Here is a 26591-nt window from a genome sequence, read left to right on the forward strand (position 1 = left end):
GTTGCCAACTTCGTTGTCAACATTGCTTTTGTTTAGCAATGTCCATTCATTCTAGGCACTCAACCTATTAAGATCCAATTTATCACATTGTATTCTAAGATGTGGAAAAAACAAAGGTATGTATTTGACTTTTTCTGACGTTCCCATAAAATGATCGGTACTCAATAGGCCCTTGGCAGCTACTATATAAAGCTTGTTACAGAACATGAAGCATGTCCACAGCTCCCACTCGGAAATTGTTGGAAATGCCTCCTGCTTTCTTACTTCAAGGACGCACTTGCCTGTTTTCAGCGTTATTATAAACCATTGGTCAAGTACTATGGGTTTAGCTTTATTAAGGATTGAATGAGCTTTGTAGGTGTTCATGTTTAACCCTTTGAGGATTACATATTTTCTGGAAATACGTCCCCCAATTTAAGCATTATATTTTTATTCTGCATTGTTCTTCAGAGTGACGTTTCGAGAAAAAAAATGGGTAAATAGTTTTTTACTTCACAAAGTGACAAAGGTTTCTTAGTGTGCACAGTTTTACACCATGTTTATTGTAGCATGCAGGGCAAACTAGCATAATCACATTTTTAAAATGTAATGACACAATACATTAAACTAGGTGAATACTCCCAAACTACTGCAGTGATGGGCACCATAGAGTAAAGAGAAAGATCAGTTTTGTAAGAAGCCAAGGGGGCAACAGCACAATCAGGATTTTTGTAGAAGTCGCAGAAGGTTACAAAATCTGTAATGTGATGCTTGGGGACACTTCATTCTTAAAAGGCATGCTTATTTATATGTTCTTTCGCTGCCTCATATTTATGGTCGTGACCACACGATTTGTTTCCGCCACACTACATGCATGGCAGTGACCCTCAAAGGATTAGCAGAGTCAGTCCACTTGCATATTTCTCTTGTAAGACTGAGCATTTCTTCTTATTTTTTCTTCGCATTTATTTGTGTTAGTGTAACCAGGTTATCGCGCAACTGCAGTAAATCCTCGTTATAAGCAGTAATTTCTTTTAAGTAGAGAGGCATAAGAATGGCTATCATAATGCGAGAAGTGCACTCCAGTAGCATATGAGCTCGTAAAACAAATTCAGATATACCATACTCAATTCTGGTCACATAACCGTATTTCGAGCAACTCCTGCAAGGAAAAGTGCAATAAAGTGCTGCACATTTGATTATGAATGTTCAGAGAACTAATTTTAGTTGTCAGTAGTCTACCATTAAGTTTTTTCACCAACAGTATGAAGTCTTTTTTTCCACCATTTTGTTCCTAAGCAAGCAACGTTCACATCTTTCACACCAAGGATATTCATGAAGTTATTCTGCCACAGTGAGCTTTTCCTGTTTGCCTTCTGCATATTGTACTAAGTGGAGTCCTCCGGCACCACTCCACTTTGAAAGCTGGTCATTCTCTAGAATTGAACTCGTGAAAACTTTGAATAAACAAAACAAATGAAACAGTTTCATTACAACAGGGCATACTGTATGTCGCACTTTTGCATGTGGAACATTGATCTTAAACCTCATGCTGATTTTCCTTTTTTTACAGGCTTTACCTGTCACAAGTTTCCTGGGACAAACATGGCGTACATTAAGAACACTCTGGCCTCACTTCTTGGAAGGGACCTGAAGTGTCCAGAAGAGCCCAAGTCTGTGGACAGTTCAAGTGTTGTGCACTTGCAGCCCTCAACATTTTTTTTATTATTATGGTGTTTCTAGTCACCTGAAAAGCCCAGGTTGGATGGTTCAGACACAATTACTGTGTTGTGATTAATAATTAATTGCACAAGTCTTGCGCTTTGTATTTTAGTACATTTTTACGTAAATTTTTAATATATTTCTACAAAAGATAGTGTTTCTTGACAATTTTATTTCATAGGTATCTCGGGTCATTTCATGCCAAGACAGTTCCATGACGGCACACCATTTCAAGTTTGTTTGATAAAGTAAAAGTAGGCACAGTGAGAAATTTTCCAGAAAATTAGGTTTCATACATACACCGGAAAGTGGAATATGTGCTATTGTCAGAGTGGTTCTGTTTAAGAAAAACTACATATTAACATATGTTTGTAGTAATCGTTTATTTTGCTATTTCAAAACAGTAAAAGTTAAGAGGTAAAAGTTTGCTTAAATTCAGAGTTCAACAACAGATCTTGGGCAAGGCAGCGATGTGCTTTCTTTCATGTACGCATGAAATCTGACTTCTTGCAAATTCTTTCATTCTAACTTGTTTTGCGGCACTCAAAAATTAAAAAAAATTTTTCCTCATGCCAGTTCCCTTTAAGTGTTCCAGCAGGTAACTAATGGCCACGGTCTATAGGATGTAAATCTTTAGTCAAAGTGAATAAATTGCTTGGTATGTAATGACCTGCCCAGGAACCTAGTAATCATGGCAGAAAACGCAACTGGATCATGCAACAAGCAATGCAGCACAATAAACTGCTGCCATGGCACAACTTATTGTAATTACTGTGTCGTTTCACAGGTAGATAACGTTTAGTAAAATGGGCACACACCATTTAACCAATAAATAAGAGTCTCAGTGGGCTCATGCAAATTCTGCCATGATTATTATGTTACTGGCTACCAAATAGAGAAAGCAAGTACATTTTAAATGTTATTTACTGTAATGCTTGTATATTATTTATGTTCTATTTATTTCAATTTTGAGAAATGTTTTAATTTAGGGACACGCAAACTTTACACCTCTCAGTATTCAATTTCGTTATTGTATCAAGCTGCTGGCAGTTTGTAGATTGAAATATGAATTTTTTTATCTCAAGGCACACATGGCTGTACAGTTAACAAATGTTTGGCTTCAATAAACAGTTCATCTAAAAAAATGCTTTTTGTCCACATCAATTTGGAGCTGTTCATTTCGTGGAGTATTGATTTTGTGTGTTAAGCCAATTCAAAAACTGGCATAATGGTTCTGCTAGCAGCTCTATAATATGTTCCATTACAGGCTATATCTAAAAGTGGTTTTGATCCCTGGGTGACCCAGGTCTGTAATACAGAAGTGCCTGCATTTAAGTTTGCCCCTGCAAGGATCACATCAATATGGCATCAATCGTAATGCTATGAGACTCAACGTAGCTCAGTAGTATTTAAAGAAAAGTCTAGTGCAATTTTCAACACTGCTCACCAAACAGCATATTTCAGTGGGCTCTCAAGTGATTTCAATAGTGACGTTCAACACTGCTCCAATAATATTTAAATGGTGTTGCAATATTGACTAACATTGCACATTGGGCTTGTTGGTGTAACCCTAATGGAGGCAGCAAAAGGCGTAGCGCATCAAAAACAGGACACAGGAGGAAGAACACCGACAACACACACGTTTGGCGCTTAACGTGTGCGTTGTCTGTGTTCTTCCTCTTGTGTCTTGTTTCTGATACGCAGCGCCTTTTGCCTCCATAAAACAATATTGACATTTAACACATCCAATAATACTTCAATGGGGTTTCAATATTGATGTTCAACAATGCTTCAATAAGATCTCAATGGGGTTTCAATATTGATGTTCAGTACTGCTCCAATAATATTTCAATGGGGTTTCAATATTGACATTCAACACAGTTCCAACATTATGTCAATGGGGTTTCAATATTGGCATTCAACATATTTCAACAATGTTTCAACAGGTTTTCAATATTGACATTCAACACATCTTCAACAGTTCTTCAATGGGCCTTCAATATTGGCATTCAACATGGTTTCAACAATCCGTCGATGACTTCACAAATTGAAACAACCCAATGATGTTTCAACAAAATGTCACGGGCCAATTTTCAACACCTGTCAACAATTTTCTCAATAATGTTTCAACAAAGCCTCAATGTGCTTTCAATGCTATTTATTGACATTGACCAATGACTTTTCAACAACATTTCAACAATTTTTTTTGTAAGGGTTAGCAGTGCGAGAAAGCAACTGCCCTCCCGCCCTTCCTCGCAAGAGTCGCCTCCACCCTCTCGCCTTTGGCTGTCTTTTGAGCCGCTCTTTTTGAAGAACGAGTGAGTGGTGGTTCAAGTGGGTGGCGGTTCTTTCGGAGAGACAACCAGCTCCCTTTCTCCAAAGGAACCGCCGCTCACTTTTACTGAACCACGGCTCACTCGCTCTTTAAGAAGAGGGGCTCAAAAGATCCGGCTCGCTCCTGAGCGACCCACCTCTAATTGAAATCGTACGTAACAATGAACAGTAGGAGCGCGGTAATGAAGTGAAAACGACAAAGCAGTTTGTGATGAAGACCTTTATATTGTAAAGACTGAATACACACGGCAGCACGGTGAATGATCAGAGAAACAGGAAGTGAACGACAAGCCAAGCTTTCGTAGGTACTGCTCAGAGAACACTGCTCGAAGGGGCAGATTCTCAGTGTGACCTCCTCGTACCGGAGCTTACTGGATTAAACCATTCAAGCAGGACCTTTCACAATAGATGTATTGTGCGAGATTCTGGCAGTGAGGACGAGTACTTTGCCTGTAGAGGAGGCACCCGGATTCGAAAAGAAAGAAACGAACAAATATACGTTGCTTGGAAGACTAAAATATGGAGTTTGCGAGAAATTATGAGAAAATTTCGCAAGAGGCACAAATAAAAATCAAACGAACTAGGTCAGTGGCAGAGGTTCCATTAAAGTAGAATCGTTTACACGAAGCACGAATACGAGTGGTGTAGCCTTTACGAAAACCGACGGCTCCAGAAAGTATCGGCTTAGGAGAGAGTATGCCGAAAGATTTACTTCGGAAGATGGCGTACGTGGATAATTAAAAAGGACGTCGATCTTTTTCAACTGTGTTCGCATAGCACATTTTCCCAATCGAATCGAATACAAATGTTTCGGAACAGTCTTCGAATATTCTACCAAATACCAAATAATTTCTCACTATTAAATAAATTGAAGCAAAAATTCGTGGTGCAGTCTGTTTGATAAAATGTTACGCTTATTTATGTTACCGGGTACGTTCACGTATTGCCTTTCACAGCTGGTTGTCTGGTCAACTGTGGATCTTATCAGCGATAAAATGCCTTTATTTAGCAGGCGCGCCAACACAAAGACAGTAATAGATCACGGGAGAGGTGCAAGGGCGCTGTGTTTGTTGAGAGAGATAAAACGTGATATTGCAGTACCGCTCATTGTTTTAATTGGTTGTGATCGTGGTGAAACTGGTCAAGTAATAGATTGCTTTTCCTAAGGCTGTGTTCCGATACTGGCCGTGGACAGCAAAGTTCGTAGACGGCTAAGCGCAAAGAAGCCATCAAAAGTATCGCTCCAATTCTGACCAAGGTAGCAAAAGAGACATCTTCGCGAAGACAGGATCAAAGTCAAGAACGACGCCGGCTACTTTGCAGTACAAAGGAAATGGCGACTGAGCTTAAAATCTTGGAGCAAGCACTGCTTGGCGACAAGACGCGAGGATCGTCTGCTCACCAGAAAACGCATTCGCGCTTTCGTATGGGCTTAATGTAAGCTACGTCGTGTTTTTTCTAGGTTCGCATACAAGAAAGGGGCAAAATTCGGGAATAACACGTGCATTTCTTAGCTTTTTCTTGTCACCTCGAGGTGGCGTCACGTCGAAGGAACGTCTTCCGTTGTCTATCAGACGACTGCAGACGCATTCCATTACTCGGGCTTGAAGCCATTTTTTAGCTGTGTACGTAGACTGTCTCCGATGCTGACCGGAATCGGAACACACCATAAACTGAGACACCAAATTTGTATATAGGCTGCCATAAGGAAGGAGTTCTTATTTAGTAACTGGAAATTATTGAGAAGAAGTGACCTGCGGCACGCGTTCACTCACCAATTGGTGGCGCTGCGCGACAACCACGGCTTCCCGGCAGCAGAATTGCTCGGAACTATCGCCACTTGCATTATTGCTTCTTCGACGAGTCTCCAATGAGTGTTGTTATCCATTAAATTCGACGAGAAAGGAATATTTGTAAACTTGGAAAAATAAATTCTTTAATTGAGCCCGTATTCGAAATTGTGAATATTCGCCCAATGTTTACACCTAAAACGACTTCCCTGCTTTGGTTTTGTTTCGTTAAAAGAATGGGTCAGGACACTAACCAGAAAAAAAAGCTTTAAAACCATTGCTAACGTTTCGGCTCGCCCGCGGGAGCCCAAGGTTATTACTTTTATTGGACTGGCGCGAAAGGAAAGAATGTGTCAGCTCAAAACGGTGCCCTTAATGTAAAATATGGACAACGAAAGAAATACAGCACGAGGGTCTCGGAAAGTTGAGCAAAATTAATTTCACTAAAGAACACACAGTGGGCGTGGTTTGCCTCTTGAATTTGCGCGAAGAAGTGGGCCATGTTTCAGAAAAAGTCGCAGTTTTTCTACAAAGGCGAGGCATCTATGTCACGCGCGCACAGGTAAACATGAACACATCTCACTCGATGACCGCAGGAGTGCGTCAAAACGCTGGAGTACGTGAGAAAGCGCGCCAGCGGCCGCGAGCAAATTGACCTTCGCGCTGGCTCTCGCGCTTCAACGCGAACTAAACGTCGAAAGCACAGCGCATACGAAGCTACCGGCACTCGGTGAATGCACTTTGGCTCATCGCAGATCGCTCTGAAGATGGGGCCGTCGCTGGCGCACACTTCGGCCGCTCCGTGATAGCTCCGTGATTAGCAGCCGGAGCAAGATAGCTACTCACGGAGCAAGATAGCTCCGTGAGTAGCAGCCGCGAGAGCAAAACGCCCCCCCCCCCCCCCTCCCTCACGTCTACGTCGCCTCCTCCCCGTGCCTCGCACGTGAAAGATCGTGCGCTTCCCGCCGCCTTTCTCGCGTGCGCGAGACCACCGTGCGCGAGACTAAGCTGCAGTTGCCGGCTCACCCTCGCACACTTTCACTCGCACACGCAACGCACGGCGCGCGGCGATGATTCTATCGCTGTTCGACTTTATACAGAACATCACAGCGATGACGACGACGACGGCAAAAATTCGTTTGGAGTGTCCATATAATTGCTATCGCAATAAAACGCAATGCGAGAAATTCTGCAGATCCCACGCTTAGTGGGAATCGACGTTATGCGAAGCATTTTGCAAGCAGCTGCTTGTGCAGCCTTGTTTGGTATTCCGCAAAGCGTTACCAGGTTGAGCAATGTGTTTGTGTAAATCCTGTATCTGTGTCTGTGTGAGGCCATTGCAGGGAACTAGAATTAACGCGAACGCGCGCGTGTGTGGACGACAGCAGCAAGACGACGACGGTACCGACGATTGCACGATTTCCACGAACGATCAAATCCATCTGAGCAGCGGCATGAAGGTGCTGAATGTGTAAGAAACGTTGTACCTAAATGATCACTGACTGCATCACGTGGTATCACTTGGAGGACACAAACGGGCGACGTGACTGCGATACTGTAGCACAACCTCAAACCTGTGTCATCTTATAGTCATTCGGACGAGGGGCGTAGTGCATCTGCTCACCTTGGCCGAGCCGTGATGGCAATGCCATAGCGGAATTTAGTGCAGCGTTGTCGTACTAGGACAATATGTGCACCAGGAAGGAGCAGGCCTAGTTAGGGTAAGCGGCCTGGTACTAAAGAGAAGGGGTGTGAAAGTATGGTACGAGCTTTGGGGGGGGGGGGGGGGTAAGAAGTCGGGGTAGCTTGCACTAGTGGTGCAAGGCTAAAGACACAGCGGAGCTGATCGGTTCCTAGCTAGTCTTGGCTATACGAAGTGATGCTCAGTTATACGAAGTCTACAAGCATTTCCTTGTGGTCCGTGCCATCGGAGAATGCCTCGGGAAGTACTTGCAGTCCGAGCACACGTAGGGGAAGTGAGGCGAACGCTATGCACAGTGTACAGGCGGCAAGCAGCAGACGACACGCCGGGATGACGTCACGGCACATGCGCAGTAGCTCGGCCGAGCCACCGCCAGAGGCGCCTGCTGCAGTCACGGACACCGCGAGCGTTCGGCGCTAATGCGGGGAAAGAGAGAAGCGCGGATGGCGTCGGCAGCACCTCTGCGCGTTGCCTCGTTGGTGCTGCTACAATTTGTTTCTCTCTCTCTCTCGCTCTCATTTTCTCTTTCTCTCTCCCGAGCATAACTCGCGACGCTCCGCGAGGTGGTTGCGTCTCTCTCCCGAGCATAACGCGCGACGCTCCACGTGGTGGTCGCTAGGCAACGCAGTGGCAGGCGGCACACATTGCGGCCGGCTTAAACAGCTCCGCGGTTGAAAAAGGCGGTGTCACGTTGACACTCAGAAGTCAACGTTCGTTGGAAACTTGCTTTTTCAATCGATGTTTGAATGGATGCAACCATCACGGTGTGCTCTGCTGCCGAGAAGCCGGGATCTTTTTACGCATGCAACCTGGCTCGAGCGCAGGAGCACGCGAGAATCCGAGGAAAGAGTCGGATTACGAAGCTGGAATGACGATGCAACGGCCATCAGGGCATCACGAACACTTGAATATATATAGCCATCGGCCCAAGTTTAGACAACTTGATCCACTGGGTCGGAATAAGTTCCTGTCATTGTAATAATGCCATGCCATGCGTGCTTGTATGTCATAAATTTGTGTAATTATGTGTCTGTCATGACGTTCATGAGAATCATATCATGGTTCGAAATATAGACTAGCCATGATATGCATTCATCGTATTCATGCCGATGGTTTTATGACATGCATGGCCTGACATGTCATTATTATAACACATGCATGTCATGACGTGCATATCCAGAATATATCCAGTTAAAGAAATAAAAGCGATATCATTCAATCCACTAATGTCATCCCATCGGTGGCATTAATGTCATGACTTGCATGGCATGTCATCCATGTCATGATATGATTGTAAATATTGTCTGGTACATTTTCTAATAAATTATGTATCAGGATATTCATGACATGACTGAAATGACATGACATTACATGCATCACATGAATGACAGGACATTCATGACATGATGTGACGTGATTGTCATGAATGACATAAATGACGTGATCGTGTCGTGGCCTACTTTTAACTAGATTTGTATCAGCATATGTGTGGCGAAACCTGCATTCATGAAATGACATGGCATGCTCATGCGTGTCTTGTCATTAATGTCATGTAATGACGCACATTCATGACATTCATGTCACTGCACGCATGCTACTGTCTTCATGCGAGGTCCTGCACACATGTCATATCAATCACATTCATACACATATCGATATTAAGAAACGACCACAATGGTATCATGTCATTCATACCATTTATGGTATGACATACATGCCAGGACAAGCATGTGATGTCATTGATATCATGACATTGCATGCGCATGCACGTCTTCTTATTCGGGTCATGACGCGCATGACATGTCACCAAATTTGCCATTCATGTCATGCATTCATACTATCGTTGTCGTGGCACACATGCAATGAGAAATAGGTCGTCATGGATGTTGTGACATGTCAGTCATGTTAAATATGCATGCATGGCATGCCCCCCCGCCCCTCTGCCTATATATACCGATATATATTCAGCTGAAGTAACGACCACGATGTAATAACGACGTAGGAGCCTAGATAGGTAGACAAATAGATAATTAGATAAATCGCAAGATGGATAGATAGACTCAAAGCACCTGGAGTTTACAAATAATGCTTCGTGTTTTCGTTACCCTTATAATGGGTGAACTGCAATAAAAATGCATAAGTTTAGAAATTGATGTTTCAATCCATTGCCAGAGTTCTGTAGATGCTGAGGTGCAATGTGCAATGAGGATAACGAAATTTGCCGAGTTAACGGAGTAACAGGCAGCAGTCAGAACAGGGGAGGTCCTGAATGGCTGTCGAACCCATGACGTTAAGAGGGAGCTTCAGCTCGAGGCCAACTACACTTTAGTTCCATTGTTCTTGTGCCGCGTGGTGCCCAGTGTCAAGCGTGCGTGTTTCACCGACAGAATTAATTGCCACGTTGACGCTGCTCTGCCCACAACGCCGCCTCATCGGCTCGCGGTTGTATGCGTTCGACATCGAGTTAACTCGGCGTCGTGGTTAGCAGCATCCGCCCGCCATTGGCGCTTGCGTTCCACTAGAAACACTAACATGTAACCAATAATTGAGAAACGCTTTAATACAGCGTCGGGACACTGCTAAACGCCGGGGCCGCACGTTTCAGCTTCGCTGGTTAACCACCTGTACAGAGTGCTTGGGCGGTGTTTTTTTTTTTTCTGTTCAAATACACGTAAAGAGCAGTAATGCGTTTATAAGAAATCTGCTTGAACTACTTGATTAAAATTATCTGCATTTCAACGACAAAAGTTAGTTCTAGTGTCTCTAGCAAGTGAAATTGTGATTTAGGGCCCTGGAGGTTTTATAAAAATTGCAAGACATTAATCAGTAAAAAAATAGAAGCTTAGAGTTTACATATCGAGGTATGTCGAGGAACGACAGCTCCTCCCGCCGAACATGGTCGGTTTCAGACCCTCGCTGTCCACTCAAGAGGTCATGCTACTGATCAAGAGGCAGATAGTCGACGTGGTCACGAGAGACGTCCGAGGAATCTTGGCGCTGGACCTCGCGAAGGCTGTCGACACCGTCAAACACAAGCACGTCCTCGACTCTGTGTCGAGTTTGAACCTCGGCGAACGCTTTCACGCGTACGTCAGCTCTTTCCTCAGGGATCGTAAGGCCACGATCAAGTTGGGCGAGATCAAGTCGGACGGATACGCGCTGGGAGCCCGCGGCACGCCTCAGGGCGCGGTGTTATCCCCACTACTCTTTAACATCGCCATGAGAGACCTATCGGTCCGACTCGACCGAATCGGGGGCGTCAATCTCAATCATGCTCTCTACGCGGACGACATCACCATCTGGTGCGGGGGCGAGTCGGACGCAGCGGTGGAGCAGGCTCTGCCAGAGGCCCTGGACGTCACGGAAAAATTCCTCGAGGGCACGGGACTGGTCCTCTCGCCGACCAAGATGGAGCTCTTGCTGTACCGGCCCGACAGAAAGGGCCGCAAGTTTGACATGCCGCTGGATCAAGTACCGATCGATCTCAGAACGAAGACGGGTCAGCGCATCCTGAGGGTTGATTATCTCAGGGTGTTCGGACTGGTCATCAACCCAAATGGCAGCAACGTGCAAACAATCGCGCGCCTGAGGGTGAAGACGGAAAACATGCTCAGACTCGTCTCACGAGTGACGAGCCGGAGGGGTGGCATCAGCGAGCCAACCTCCTAAGGATCTACCACGCCTTCCTCATGAGCCATTCCGCACTAAACTCGTCGCGGTCTGAGGAAAACAAGATTGACGCACTCATCAGGAAGAGCATTAAACGAGTGCTCGGTATCTCTGTGACGACCAGCACGGATAAGTTGATGCAGCTCGGGGTCCACAACACCCCAAACGAAATCGTAGAAGCACAGAAAACGGCACAGATCGTTCGCCTGTCTGCCAGCAAGTCCGGCCGCCGAATACTCGAGATGGCGGGCCTCACCACCATGGCCGCGGAGTCGTGCGCCGTCCCCCTCCAACAGGAAGAAATGGACGCCTTTAGAGTCTCCACATTCCCGAGGAACGTTCACCCACAACACAACGAGGCCAGGCGCGCAGCCAGGGCCCGAGCACTCATCAAGACTGCCCTGCAGAACCCAGAGCTTTGTCGACGCGGCGCAGTATCCCAGATCAAACTCGTACGCCGCCACGGTGGTTGACCCCCAGGGCAAAATCCTGAACGCAGCGTCCATCCAACACTCGACGGCGTCCGTCGCAGAGCAAGTCGCAGTGGCGCTGGCTCTGTGCGATCCCGGGTGCACCCAGATCTTCACAGACTCCAGGTCGGCGGCGATGGCCTTTCTCGCCGGCTCGGTCTCGGCCGAGTCTGCGGCGGTGCTTAGGACCCGCAAGCCAGGCACGGTCCGTCACGTCATCACTTGGTTCCCGGCTCACATGGGCCGGAACGTCTCTCCCGGCTCGATCAATCCCAATGAGCTGGCCCACGACCAGGCGCGAGGTCTCGTCAACCGCGCCGGTCTGAGGGGCCCGGCTTCGCAGGGGATCGACCGGACCACGGACCCGCTGCTTACTTTCCACGACATCACGGCTCACTACCAGCTGGGACGCAGGCAGTTCCCGGCTCCTCACCCGAAGATCGGCAGACCCCAGGCCTCGGTGTTGAGAATGCTGCAGACGGGCTCATTTCCGTCTCGATCTAGGCTGAGCCACTACGCTCCGGGTGTGGATCCCCGCTGCCCCGACTGCGGCGAGGAAAGGTCCACCTTTAATCACACGCTGTGGCAATGTTCAGCATTGCACCACTCGCCTTTTAACAGGCAAGAAGACTGGGAAGAAGCCGTCAAGGGCGACGACCTTCAAGTCCAGCTTCGGGCTGTCCAAAGGGCCTGCGCAAGGGCTGAAGGTCACGGTCTTCCGCCCCCGGTGCAGGTGCGGCCCGCGACTACGACAAAGTAGTCCCTTAGGACAAAATAAAGTTTCTTGTCTGTCTGTCTGTCTGTGGAGTTTACAAATGCTTAAGTTTGGATCAAAACCAGATATCGTTAGTCTGTGAACTTAGAGCATATCCAGTGCTTAAATATGATATGTGAATTTACATCCTACATAATTAGTTAAAATGTTTACGAGAGTTTCGAAAAACTCATACCAAATTATTGGCAAATATCAGAGTGGCGTATTATGCATAAATTTCGTTCTCGTTACAATTACTAATAGATGTGTATTACAAAACAATGATGTCGCTTTTTTTTTCTTCCTGAGTAGGAGAGTTGTAAACTTCATACTCGAGATTTTTCACTTGAGTTGAGGGTTTTGATCAGAAATTGCGATATTCAATAATTAAGGAAGAACATTAGGGACATAAATAAACATTTGTTTCTTAGAGTCCACAACTTTCTAAACTTTTTCTTGCGAGTGTTTTTGCATTACGGCCACCAGGGAAATGCGGGTGCCTTTGATGGGATTGAAGCCGCGAAAACAGTTGGATTTTAAGTAGCGCCACTGCATTCGCATGCGAATATTTTCAATTCGGCGCCTACTGTTAGCGGCAAATTTATGTCACGAATAGCAAGAATGGCAAACAAATAATAGAAAAACCAATGCAAAAGGATATATTAATTCCGTATGACGCTTTCAGTGTACTTAGAAAAACAACCTAAATGTGCAACTGAACTTGCTATTATCAGGTCTGAAAACATAAAACGATTACAGAGAGAACAAGCGAGAGATAGAGATGCACAGCTATAAGCAGACAAAGAATGAAATGCTTTCACCCAACCACCTAGCTCTTGAACAGAAAACAAATGCTTGGATTCAGCGGCTTGGATTTGAAGTGTCTTAAAATCCTGTAGTTGATCAAGTGAAGACGTTAGGGACGATGATAATAAATGCAGAAAAACTACGTTACCGCTGTAAAATGGCTGCAGTGCCTCTTTTTTTCTAAAACCACCGCGCTTGACCATGTCAGGGGAAAGTATTGATATAATTATGTGATATAATAGATATTGACAACGGCAATTCTCTTGGTGGATAATTTATATTTCTTGCCTCGCTAAAAAGACAGCCTGGGTATGAGGGTTTGGTCCATGGAGGTGAATGAGTTTGGTGAATTGAATGGTTTTTCAAGCAGCTCCGTCGAGTTGGCTCTTCAGTTGATGGCAGTTAAATGTCCATGTACAGCAGCAGCTGGCTGACCGTCTAACCGACATCGAACCGACACGCTGCAATGTTGTATAACAATGTAGAAAGAAAATCACTGAGTCACGCTGTATTGCGGCAATCTTTATGCTAACCTGTTTGCAATTGGGCAGAAAATGAGCACTTGCTGTTGTTGTCAGTTGTTCTTTCTGTCTGCATCTATACGATCCTTCAATGCTCCATCTGACGCACTTTCAAACTGAAAGGCGGTACACCGTTCCATGACATTGGAGTTCTTCATAGAAACTGCACTGGCATGGAATTCGTTTGGTTCTTGTTTAAAAACTACTGCAAATGCCAAGCTTTGGTAATTACGCGGCATTTCGCCACGTTATTTGAGAATTTAGGCTTTAAAGTGTCTAAAAAAAGGACTGCGTCCGACAGCGTAAGATAATTTTTATCCCTGTGCCTATGTTTTACTATAGTTTCTTAACTAAAAAGAAGAAATTTATGTCATATAGTCTCAAGCGTGGGTTTTTCTATGCTTCCATAAATAACGCAGAGAACGTGAACCACGCATTTTGCAACGTTTTGCGAAAATACCAGCACTCGTTTTGTGAAGCAGTGCCCTAGGCAGTCCGCCTTAAATATTCTGCGCGATATAATAACAAGCAGGGATATCGCAGAAAGACGACACTAAGGGAACAGCTGAAACGTCCGGTGTCTGACCTGCAGTAAATATTATGTACACTGGTGCAACTAATCGGACACTGGAGGCAGAGGTCTCGAAGGAAAATTTCCGTGCAGTTGAGTTAGACCGTCTACACGTTACTGCAAAATAGCTAATGAAAAAGAAAATGTTTAATTTTCGGTTAGCCATATGCACATTATCACTCTGCAGATTCAAGCAAGCTAAGCCTCCATAAGCTTTATTACTGGGCGCGTTGGTAGAGAATCCTAGATGGTATATTGCGTAGCGTTCTGACGGGACACGCAGAAGAGAAGCACACAACGAAGTGCTCCGTTGTGTGTGTTTTTCCTCTGTGTGTCCCGTCAAAATGTTGCGCAATCCAACATATAAGCCGCCCTGCCTTTATTGTCTTATTTTCTCTCTGTCTCTGCCACTCTCAAAGAGGGCTACAGCTAATTTAGGTCACAGAAAGGCCGAGAGAAGAAGCAGGAATATCACGAGGGTAAGTAGGAATCGATCCAGTTTGTTTCTCCACGCTCGGGAAAGGCTTCCTGTACCGTAATGCGAAGATCTCCTTAAAGAAGGTGGTGCAAGTCATAGGTGAAGCGCGCATTGCCGAGCACGGCCCTCAATTGCTAAGAACGCATTTTGCCTTAGTTTATTCAATTCACATTTGCCTCCAAAATTCACGCCGGAAGGGTAGAAATTATTCCGAGGAAGTGATGGTTGTCAGGTCTTATCACTGGACCTTTTTTTTTAATTCGTTGTGAATTCAGGGACTGAATTTGCCTCTTATAGCAGAGTGTGACCTATTATCAAGGCAGTGAGGGTTTTCTTTTGATGAGAGTGACAGCTCAAGCGCTTTTATACAATTCATTTAAATGCATGACCTATATCACGAGCAGCTGTCTAAGGACAGTTCCTTAACGCCGAAAGCCAAGTCTATCCCCCGTATTCTATAACATTCTGTTATTCAACATTCCACCTGGACTCCATGATGATGATGATAATGATAATAATGATTTATTGGCATCCCCTTTGAAGCGGGGTGGTGAAAAATAGTCACCTCGACTGCTTGAGATAATAAGGCATGTTATATATTGACGCGTACTCTATCTATAGACGTTTAAACGACGATGACAGTATATGCATTGACTGACTCTGAGTAGTAGGACAGGGTGTTCGAAGACGAAGAAGATGTCTTTGTGCTGGTGATTCTGAAGCTGCTCCGCCGTCTTGTTCAACGTGTGGTCTCTTGTTCGCGTTGACCCGTGACAATATGCTTTTCTTTATATCATTTTGTATACATTTCCTTAATATATTTATCTTCCTCAAACCTTCTCTACCTACATCGAACTGCTACCTATGACTGTAACGGATCCGGTAGTACCCATCTCTTCCTTTTTTCTCCACCAATGCTCTAAACGTCCTTTGCTTATTTCGACTGCTGACTGGTTCTTGCTTCCGTCCACTTTAAATCCAATCACTTCATGAAGGTGTACCTTGCCTACTTGTCTCGCTGGGTGAATTCCTTCACATTTCATTATTGTGTGCTTAGTGGTCTCCGGATGTTAGTGGTCTCTGGATGTTAGTGGTCTCTGGATGTTGGTGGTCTCCGGAATGGTCACCAGACACATGCCTCATCTTGTTGCGGTTGGAGCGCAGCCCTTAGGTGCCCGTTCCAGCGGCGAGCGTCGGTGTGGTCCCTCGGCGTAACTGAGCGAACGAGCGCAGCGAAAAATGAAAGCGAACCCGGAGCGCAGCATGAGAAGAGAAGTGTAGTGCTGCGCATGACGGGCGACGACCCCTGGCTGTGTTATCGTGCAGACTCTTAATTATAATTTATTTTTCCCATTCTTGTGATTCTCCATGGCCTTTTTTGTTTCCGTTCTTCGCATCCAATTAACTGTCACTTTCTTGTTGATGCTGATGATGATTTATTGCATCGCCTAGTACTAGTAGTACTGGTAATAATAGTAGTGCTAGTAGTAATAGTAGTACTAGTTATAATTTTGATAGTAGAAGGCAGCGCCACCGCTCGACAGACGCGGTCACTAAATTTCGATGGTGCCAAGGCAATTCTTGAAAATCGTAGCATTTCCTCCTGCCGAACGGCGGCGCTATGGTCAACTCGGTAAAGTGAACGAAGTGCTTCGAATCGAGCATCTAGAAACCAGAGTTACCAGAAAGAAGCGTTCTCCGCTGTCGGTCCAAGGTCCTCGCGGTAGGAGTTGTCGGCCGGCTCTCGAGGTTGTGGTCAAGGATTGAGTAGTTGGCTGGTTTTATTGCGATAGCAATTATATGGACACTCCAAAGCAGATTTCTGCCGTCGGCGTCGCCATCGCCGTGAGGTTCCGTATGACGTCAACGGCGATGAAATCGTCGCCGCGCGCCGGACGCTGTATGTACGAGTGAAAGGGCGCGAAGGACGCGGGCTTTTACGGGGAGCGAACGCACGGCGGAGAACAAACGCGCGCTCTGCGCCGTGGTCCCTGAAGGACTGCAGAATTAAGCGTCTTTTTCCTCCTTTACAATCAACATATATATATAGACCAAACACGACTTCTTCCGTCGAGCGAAAGGCCGTGGAAGGACGGGAGGGAGGGAGGGAGAGAGGGGAGGCGAAGTTTAGCTGCGGCACCAAATGCCTATTTATATAAAAACGTTGGGAAGTGAGAAGGTGGTAAAGACTTCCGACACTGCTCGACGAGTGTCCCGTTCTGATCTCGTTGAAAACCTCCGAGCCGCCCCAGAGGCACCGGCAACAGTCATCAACGCAGTGCGCGATCGGTGGGAACACGGGCAAAATGCCGACGGCGTCGACTTACAATCCGGTTAGCATATTTATTCCACCTCACTTGGCGTGTGTGAAAGGGCCTGTCCGTGGCGTTGATGTGAACATGACACCAACAGAAATATTAGAGATGTGTTCACCGGCAGGGGCAATTCAATTTATCGGTGTGGACGTGTGGTTGACAAGCACATAATTGCTACTGAATCGGTCATTGTAACATTTGCTGGGACAAATAGACCTCGAGAAATTAAGGCATGGCCCCTAATCTACAGAGTAGAACCTCTATCCCCTCGTACTCTCCAATGTGTAAAGTGTTGGCATTACGGACACACTATGAAAGGATGTAGGTCTACTCCTAGGTACCAAGTTTGTGGTGAGGACCGCAATTATAGTGAGGGCAAAAGTAAGGTAAAAAAGTGCTACCTCTGCAATGAAGGCCACTGTGATGATTATTCGAACTGCTCGGCAAAGGCACGGGAAATACAAATTCCAAAAATAGTTGAGCGAAGGCGTTGTTCCCGTAGGGAAGCCACAGCTGAAATGCAAGCTAGATCACAAGGATACGCAACTGTCACAGCCCGTCATACAGCGGCCACAGATGCGTCTCTTTGCATTTCTATTGCTGATGCTGTCGAAAGGGCAATGGAGAGGGCCGTGGAGCGCCTACCTGGAAAGCTTTGCGAGTCCTTGCCACAAATACTAACTAACCAGATGGCACAGTTATTCGGCACGACAACAGCTATCAGTATAACTTCACAAACTAGTGAGTGTCCAAGGCCTTCAAATGGAGAGGTAGCTTCTAAACTCATGTCCCAAGATGATCAAATTGCTGGTCCTTCTGCTGATGTCGACCACGGTCATAGCGAAGGCATCAATGACGATACAGAAAGCTCAGATAAAATGGACATGGATCCCCAATCGCTAAAACGATCTAGATCTCCTCTGTCAAAATCAGCCACTAGACTTATTCACTCAGAGACAAAAAGAAAACATTTGAAGGACGGCCTTACACAGAAACATTTCTTAAAAGAAAGCATTTCAAGTAAGGCAGTTAATGAGTCAATTCTTTCTTAACCATAGGATTCTTTAAAATTCTTTATTGAAATTGCTGATCAATTAACTCTCCACTAACAGATTTATTGTATTTGTCATCAAAATTCTCCCCTGATATTATTGCATTGTAAGATACTGGGCTTACAGGTCATCAGTAGTTTCAAATAAATAACTTCCGATTTTTTCCGATTAGACCATCCATCGAAAGGGGGAGACTTAGCATTTCTTTGTATAACTGATAGAATTAGTCTCAAATCGAAGATTTCATATAAGCAGGTCTCCTGATGGTGAAATTTTTGTCTTAGATATAAGTTTACCAGGTTGCCTACCTTTCTCTTTAGTAAATTGATACTTTTCTGCAGGGGTACAGGACACTCAATATTTATATTGTCACTGTGACGTCATCATGCAACGACAGAATCCTTGTGAGAGATTTCAGCTCCCATCACACGTGTTGGGGTTTTCGACCTGACTAATACGGCAAACGTTTGTGGGATTGGTGAATAGATAACAATCTTACTTTTCTCAACACTAGAATTCCTTCATTTATTTGTGATCGGTCCCGCTCAGCCTTAGATTTAAGTTTCTTAAGTATCACCTCTCACTAGTTGATCCTGGTTGGCCTTGGACTGTGACACGAACACCACCACTTTCCAATAATGTTTGAAATTGCTTGACCGATAAGGCCATCATGCTCTCAGATCGGAGTATTTGTAAACTACAGTAAATTTAAAAATGATTTCAAAGCACATTTCGCTTACCATTCTGAAGAGCGTGAAGGAACTAAAGCTATGAAATTTTGGGCTGTAATCAAACGATCATACAAAAATTGTTGAATTTATTGTTGAATCTGATAAAAAGGAGCCTCTCATAATCTTTGGTGGAATGCAGACTGTACACCAGACCACCGACGACGACAGGCAGCTTGGAAGTAGCTCCTTTTTAACCAGTTCCCCCAAAATTGGGCTGATTACAAGTTTTACGCCACTGTATTTAAACGCACAGTCGCTCACGCTAAAGCTAAAGATTACGATAGCAAACAGGAGGATCTCCTCTCAAAACGTAAAAAACAAGAAAGCGCTGCTTAGATATAGGCGAAATCGCAAAATTCTGCCATCACCAATAAATATTGACTATGTAACTTTGTCGTCAGATGAATTGGCAAAATCACGAGAATTCATAGCTAAAGGCCTAGAGTGTAGATTCACGTCGTCTACGTCATATAGCTTGCAAAAACCAGCCCTAGCGTCAGACTTTATTGAAGTTACATTGCCTGAATTAGCTCAAGTTTTCCGATACTTACCCATGTCAGCTCCAGGTCCTGATAGAATTACAGTGCATGTGATAAATATTTTATTCGGTCTATCTCCTTGCGACTTCCTAAGCATTTTAAACTGTTGAATAAACACGCATGGATAGCGTACGACTGCAAAGTAGCTAAAGTAATCCCGAGAACCATAATCTGTCACACACACTGCAGCTGTGTCCGAACGTAATGTCTAGAAAGTCTCGCTTAAACCGCGCGTCGGCACCTTCGGGTTGAGCTCGCCTGATGCATTTTGCAGACACCTCACGAGCTCTCGCTGCATCGGGGTCTGCCTGCCGATACGCGCGCTTTCTCGCTGCTTCCCGTTCCCTGACGTTCTGCAGATCCTCTTCACGCCGCTGCCGTGCCGCTTCGGCCTCCCGTTCTCGAACGGCTGGATCTTCGCGACGCTGCCGTGCCGCTTCGGCCTCCCGTTCTAGCACTGCGGGGTTTTCCCGGCGTCGCCGAGCAGCCTGACGACACGCTTCGGCCTCTCGTTCTCGCACGGCCGGATTCTGTCTGCGAGCGCGCACTGCCGCCGCCTTGTCTTCCATCCGGCGACTCCGAGCGAAAGAGAAAGCGCGCCAAGAGCGAGCACCTTTTCTTATTATTAGTGATATTATTTCCAAGGACATATACACATCTATATACACATCATACCATCTATTGAGCAATTCATAAACTAGAGGTAGCAGCCTGACGACACGCTTCGGCGTCTCTTTCACTTACGGACACAGAACGCCATCTATTGAGCAATTCATAAACTAGCTACAATAGCTAAAACAAGGAGTAGGTTACACCATAAAAAATGTCAGACCAATCTCGCTTACTTCTATGTTCATGCTCATAGAGAAGGTTCTACATTACAGAATTACTGTCTGGATGACGGGTAATTTATTATTAAATCCAAATCAAATAGGCGTCAGAGTTGACTGCTCAATATGGTCTGCCCATGCCGATTTAGAGAGCCGCATGCAACTTGCTAGAAAAAGAAGACGATATGCTGCTTTAGTGACACGAGACATAGCTAAAGCATATGACTCCGAGGAACATTCAGTTTTACTGAAAGTCCTACAGAGTCATAATGACGGAAAATACATTATTGCGTGGTTGGCAAAATTGAGATCAAGAGAATTTTATTGCTTAAGGATGGCTGCTCCTCGTCTCAATTCAGACTCGCGGTGTCCCCCAAGGAGCAGTCCTATCTCCAATATTATTTAACATAATAATAAGCTCCATTCAGCTACTCAGGTCTTGTAAGTTTACGTTTATGCAGATGATATTGCATTCTTCGCGGCCGACTATAGCATTTACTGTCTATACCAAAATTGCAGACACTTGAGCAAGCTTGAGGTATGGCTTTAGACAGTTTGCATGTCATTAAATGTAAGTAAAAGCGCAATCTTGGGGTTCCCGCTAACGGATCCAATTTCAATCTCTATATTCTATAAACAAGAACACATTCCACAGGTTGAGTCTCCTAAATACTTGGAAATCATTTATGATAGAAAACTCAACTGGAGTCCACGCATAGAGAATGTAGCATCTAAGGCACAGCGTGCTTTAGATTTACTGCACAGACTGAACAACCGAAAATATGGGCTGCGTAGGGACTCTCTCCTAATGATATACAAAACGTACATGTGGCCAATATTGGAATTTGGCTGTGTATTGTTCTCGAGAAGCCCTGCCTATAAAACTAAGCCTCTAGTTCGTTTGGAGCGTGAAGCCCTGCGCCTGTGTCTGGGACTCCCTAGGTTTGTAGCAAACAATGTTCTTTATCTGGAAGCGCGCCTGCCAACATTGCCCTGCAGATTACGCATCTTAACGATACAAACATTTCTAAGCTTTTACAGCTTTCCGATTAGACGATCTGAATATATCTTTATAAATGATCCAAACTCCTTCCTTCTTGCTCAATGGCAACGTTTGTACACCCCACAGATAGTTCTTGTATAAAAGCAATTAGATAATCTAAATGTGAACATTCGGGACATAATTCTATCATATGACTCAAATCAGAATATTAAGGTTGAATTCGATGACATCTTCCCACAAAACTCCTAGTTTCAATCAGGCAGGTTCTTGAATAATCTGTTGCAAGATTACTTGCACACGTACACACAATTAACATAATAGCCACTGACGCTGCCTCGAAAGCCGATAAGGCGGGCGTAGGCATTTCCTCGCTTTCGCTTGGCTGGTCATTCTCTTTGAGACTGCCAGATTTTACTCCCGTCTTTGAAGCTGAGCTCTCATCAATGATTCTAGCGCTGCGGAAACTCCCTTCGAATGAAATCAGTGCGGTTATTACAACAGATTATCTTTCTCTCTGTACTTCGCTTACAGCTTCAACCAATTCATCAGCTGTAAAGACGTTTCTAACATTAGTTCCCCCACAGCTGAATCTTGTAAAATTATTAGGGGTACCAGGTCACTGCGGATCACAAGTAAATAAAATAGCCGATTCATTAGCGCGAACATCCCTGAATGGACCGATAACATGGGTCCTACCAGTGGCTGAACACATAAGAGCGATAAGATATCGCGAATTTTCAGTTCGTAGATGTAATTTACACAACAACATTCTGGATTGAATTTCAGCGCCTAAAATTTCCCTGGAAGAGACAGTGGTGACCATCAAGACAATCGGAAGTAATGATCACAAAATTACGCTGCCGTGTCCCCCCTTTAAACCTATAATTACACAGGGCTGGTCTGGCGATATCGCCCCTGTGTCAATTCTGCCTAGAAACACAAACCATAGAACACCATTTTTTAATAAGTTGCCGGTATAAATTGCACAGAAAAAGACTTCTTGAAGTTCTGCTTGCTAAATTACGGGTAAATTCTAGCATCAGAAACCGTACTAACTTTCGATGCCTCAGTATTGGGCTTTAGCCACAGGGCCGTATTTGATGCCGATTGTGGTTTAATTCAGTCAACAAAACGAATAAAATTTTAAATCACTACTTTTACAATTCGCTTAGTGATATTTGAGTGTTCAATCATAGCATCAATATAATTAATTGTACTGTTTAGGGAAATTAATCTGTCTGTTTTGATTACTAAATTGCACAGTAAACTGTAGCTTCTAGAAACTGGTATCTAAAAGTTCAGGGGCCAGATTCACAAAGTTTCTCTTTCGTAAGTTAGCTTTGCCATTGGCTGACCACCTTCGCTAATGATATGTCTGGCATCCGGAATTGGCTAAAATTCTTTCTTACGAAAAAGCCGGCAGATCCCACGCACTGTGGGAATCGGTGTTATGCGAAGCAGTGTGCGGGGAGCCTACCAAGTTACGGAAACGACCATGAGAGCACCAAGGCGTAGGCGGCTCTTTGATGGCCTACATGACACGCATGTCATGACATTCATGTCATGAGGCCTCAGGAGTCCCTTTAGCTACACCTAAGAGACCTTAAGGCGAAAGCCTTTGTCAGGCTCATGACTATGACTCCGAACATCAACCTTGAACCTTTTCCTTCACTTAGTACCACATCCGAACCCAGTGCATTGGGTTTTGAGTGTTCATCTTTTTTCGCTGAGTCATTCCAAAAAAATGCTGAGTCATGCTCATGACTATGATTTCTACCGTCATCCTTTAGTGTTTCCTTCACTTAGTACCCACGTCCGAACCCATTTCAATGGTTTTTGAGTATATTTCGCTGGGTCATTCTCATGACCTACATGACGCATGTCACGACCTAAATGCGTGTATTAGGTCATGACATGCGTGTCAAAGTAGCAAAGTTCGCCAAGAAATGCTTTGTATTTAAAATGCTAGCGTAAGAAGATTTTGTGAATTCGTATGCAGGTGCGCAATTCATGGCCAATCCCCCAGAGTGGGTAAGTGCCATGTTTTAAGGACATCATCAACGAGGATCTTTGGAGATAATGGAGGTATGTCGGCATTATTGCAGTCGTATCTATATCATAAACCTCTACTGCTTGATTTGCAAGATATTACAGCTGCAAATGGAATGAGCTTGTCGCGTTAAATTCACTTCGCCTTTTGTGCAGTCTCTATATAAAAAAAGTAGGTTCATCTGACCCTGATTTGAAGGATGTATAATCACAGTAGGTAAACCACAGGTTTAGGCTGGCCGCGCAAGTGCACTAACGAAGGTAACATTTTCCAACAAAACTTGTGTCTGCTTCAAACAGGCTAGCACTTGAGGGAGTGACTATTCCTTTCCGGCGTATTCGCCCACGCATAGTCGTATTCTAGTTCATGGCCTTTTTTTCTTTCAACATGAATGTGCCTTTCATAAAACTGCAGTGTAGCACTTTCCGTGAAGGTTTTGTGCAGTCGACGTTCTTCTTAATCAAATTTCGCCGCACTCAACGAGAAGTAGCACTTGTGGCTTCGAGCACTGTGCATAATTCCCTTGAGTGCTCAGTCGTCCCATCAGGTCGCCGGCATCCAGTTGTGAGAAACGGGGCCGCTGACTCGTGGCGCAAATTAGTTTTCTATAAGCAACAAGCATTCGCTCGATTAGAAGGAGATTGGCCTTTAATTTTGCAGCCCACAATTTGGCGTATTCGGCGTACGCACTGAACCAAGTTGTGCTTTGTTTTTCTTTCTCCTTCAAGCGTGCCTCTTTGATAGAAATGTACAGTGCAGCAAGAGAGAAATGTTGAGCATCGGCAATTAACTTTTCTACGAGGGTGGCGACGATGGAAGCGCGAGGACAAGTCGAGCCTCGTCACACGCCTCTTCTCGCCCGATTTCATTAGGGGCGTCATTTGCCACGACGGCATCGAGACATTTTCAAAATCGGAAAAGAAGTCTCGACTTCGTTCGAAGCAAGCTTCAGCTAGGCAGCTCATTAGCGCGACTTTCACCTTACTCTTGTCCTCAAGGAACCGGGGACGCTTGGGCTCTGTACGAAGGCAACGACCGCAGCTGTACCTCCGCAGTCGATATTAGAATTCGTGGTGAGCCAGTGTGTTCCGACGCTGTCGCAATTAGCGCTTGTCAGGCACGGGGCTCCGCGGTGGCTTGACGGATGAAGGACGACGAGTGAACGCAAACTTGGAGCGCCGCGACCCGCCTCCCACTGTTCTTGCGGTGAAGGACACATTACCTGAGGCGCTTTGTGCCAGCACCAATAAGGTGGGTCAGTCTAGTAACAGCTCTGCCAGAACACCAAACACTTTAGAGCCGAAGGTGAGTATTGCTGAGCTGTGCTTTGTCAGGCTATATATTCAAGTACTTATCACACCTTGTTAAGTATTTATTTTAATAATACACGTAATTTGGCCAAAGGCTGTCAGAAGTCGCTGAACTTTGGATAGAAAAACGTAGAAGGTGCATGGCCGTGTGAATGCTTTTTTCTCCGTTCTCGTCTTAAATGACATAAAGCGTAAGACTATTTGTATTATTTTTACATACCTGCGTTTGACTTTGTATATTCATTAAAGTTCTAAAATTTCTAAATGAAAATTATGTGATATTTTCGGTGCACACTGCGCAGAACACCTTGCTCTACTACAGTAATTCGATATAAATAAATTATGCACTCTGTTTTAGAGTATGTCTCTCTAATACAGAACAAAAAGATGTCTGCCATTATTAAATTAGAAATTAATTGGAAAACGGAATTCGTTTAATCTGTCGTCGTGATAATAAGCACTTTCATATTTTCTTTTATTCACTTTTAGTACATATTATATAGATCTTTAAAGGTTTTGGACCTATGCGTAGCTTCTGTGCACGGGTGAAAAATTACACGGGGACAAAGATTACACGCTGGAGATTGGAAGTCTCGGCAAGGAATGTCAGTTATATGCGCTGCCGCAATTTCGTTTTCGGCCCTCTTGTGCATTCCTCTTGCTCTATACTTCTATAGCTTCTATACGCAAGATTCACGGCACCGGGAGTTTCAACCACCATTATATAGTGCCACATTGTCCTCTAAATGGAGCCTTTATATTCGCTTATTTGGTTTCTCAATCGCGATACTGATTATATTGGAATGCTCGAGACGCGTTGTTATCGCCACCGCTGCAGTCGCCGTTGCAACTGTTGCCGCCGTGCTGTCGAGGCATGGACGACGCATGCCCGTCCCGTGCCGCGGATGTTTGAAAGGTCTCCAGAGTCGCAAGCGACGCGCAGTGCGTTTGGCTGCGAAAACGGGGAAGTCAAGTGGGCCCATCCTCACACTCCACTTAATCAGTGCTGGAGGGGAGCAAGGGCAACGTTCTGCATTCCGCTGTTCCATGGCATGAGCGTTTTGCGCGCACAGGCCTGCTGAGCAGCAGCGTACAAATCACAGCTGTGTTCCAACCACATCGTGGTGCATGCACTGGGGTGCCGAAGCTAAGAGCAAATGTCAAGCTAAAACTGTGTAATTCTTGCGTTTTGCGCTGACAAAAGCCGCTGGTTTTCCTAACGTTCATCGCGTGGCATAATGGGCGTGCGACGCGTGGAATTCAGCTTCCAGGGGGCCTCATTGCGTTATCGTTGTCACATGGCTGGCACGTCTAAAGTCACCGCACTGTGACAAGGAAAAAGAATGGTGGCGGCCAAATGCTACACAGTGAATCACTCTCCGACCAATGACGGGCTGTCCAGAAGGCCCGCGATGTGGCTTAAGGGAATCGGCCTGACAGTCCCAACGTGGGAGCGGCCCGCGTCAACCCAGGGTTGTCCTTCAGGACCCAATAAAGTTCTTCATACCATACTATGCCATTAGCGCTACGTAGAAGCAGCCGTATCGACTGCGGCAACACGTCAAGGTGCCGACTGAGCGTACTGCTGGAACAGTCCGAGTAGCTCGAGCACAACAACGTTGAATGTTTCCACCGGTTTCAATCCCTATTGCGAAACCCGGCACCCAGAGTCCAGTGTCATGCAGGGTTATGGGCCCCGTGTCACACTAGATGCTGGTATGCTGCACTGGCGTGTCCTACTGGGAGGCACTGGGCTGGTGCGAAAAGTACTTCTAGAGTGACAAAGACGTGGTGCCTGTCTGCCGTATATAATAAAAGCAACAAATATGCAATAAAAATTAAAAACAAAACACATTACCGCAATCAGGCTTGGATCTTCCTGACCTACAGATCAAAAGCGCAGTATACGTTACCTCTAGCCCATGCCAGAATTACTTTTTCCATTTATTGCGTGAAAATGAGAC

The 26591-nt window shown here is 45.1% G+C and overlaps 2 protein-coding genes and 1 long non-coding RNA gene across 3 annotated transcripts in view; 2 read left to right on the forward strand and 1 right to left on the reverse strand.

The window, feature by feature from the left end:
* Window positions 1-2790, forward strand: part of LOC125945959 (uncharacterized) — a 32020-nt gene extending 29230 nt beyond the window's left edge. The window contains exon 4 of the long non-coding RNA XR_007467265.1: window positions 2489-2790. This is a non-coding gene — a long non-coding RNA (uncharacterized LOC125945959). The remainder of the gene's footprint in view (window positions 1-2488) is intronic.
* LOC119453719 (gastrula zinc finger protein XlCGF8.2DB-like) overlaps window positions 1-26591 on the forward strand; it is a 489906-nt gene that overhangs the window by 291895 nt on the left and 171420 nt on the right. The window lies entirely within an intron of this gene.
* Window positions 1-26591, reverse strand: part of LOC119453721 (guanylate cyclase 32E) — a 197038-nt gene that overhangs the window by 165598 nt on the left and 4849 nt on the right. The gene's annotated exons all lie outside the window — the stretch shown is intronic.

The sequence above is a fragment of the Dermacentor silvarum genome, chromosome 5 (assembly GCF_013339745.2).
Source record: "Dermacentor silvarum isolate Dsil-2018 chromosome 5, BIME_Dsil_1.4, whole genome shotgun sequence".
NCBI lineage: Eukaryota > Metazoa > Arthropoda > Arachnida > Ixodida > Ixodidae > Dermacentor > Dermacentor silvarum.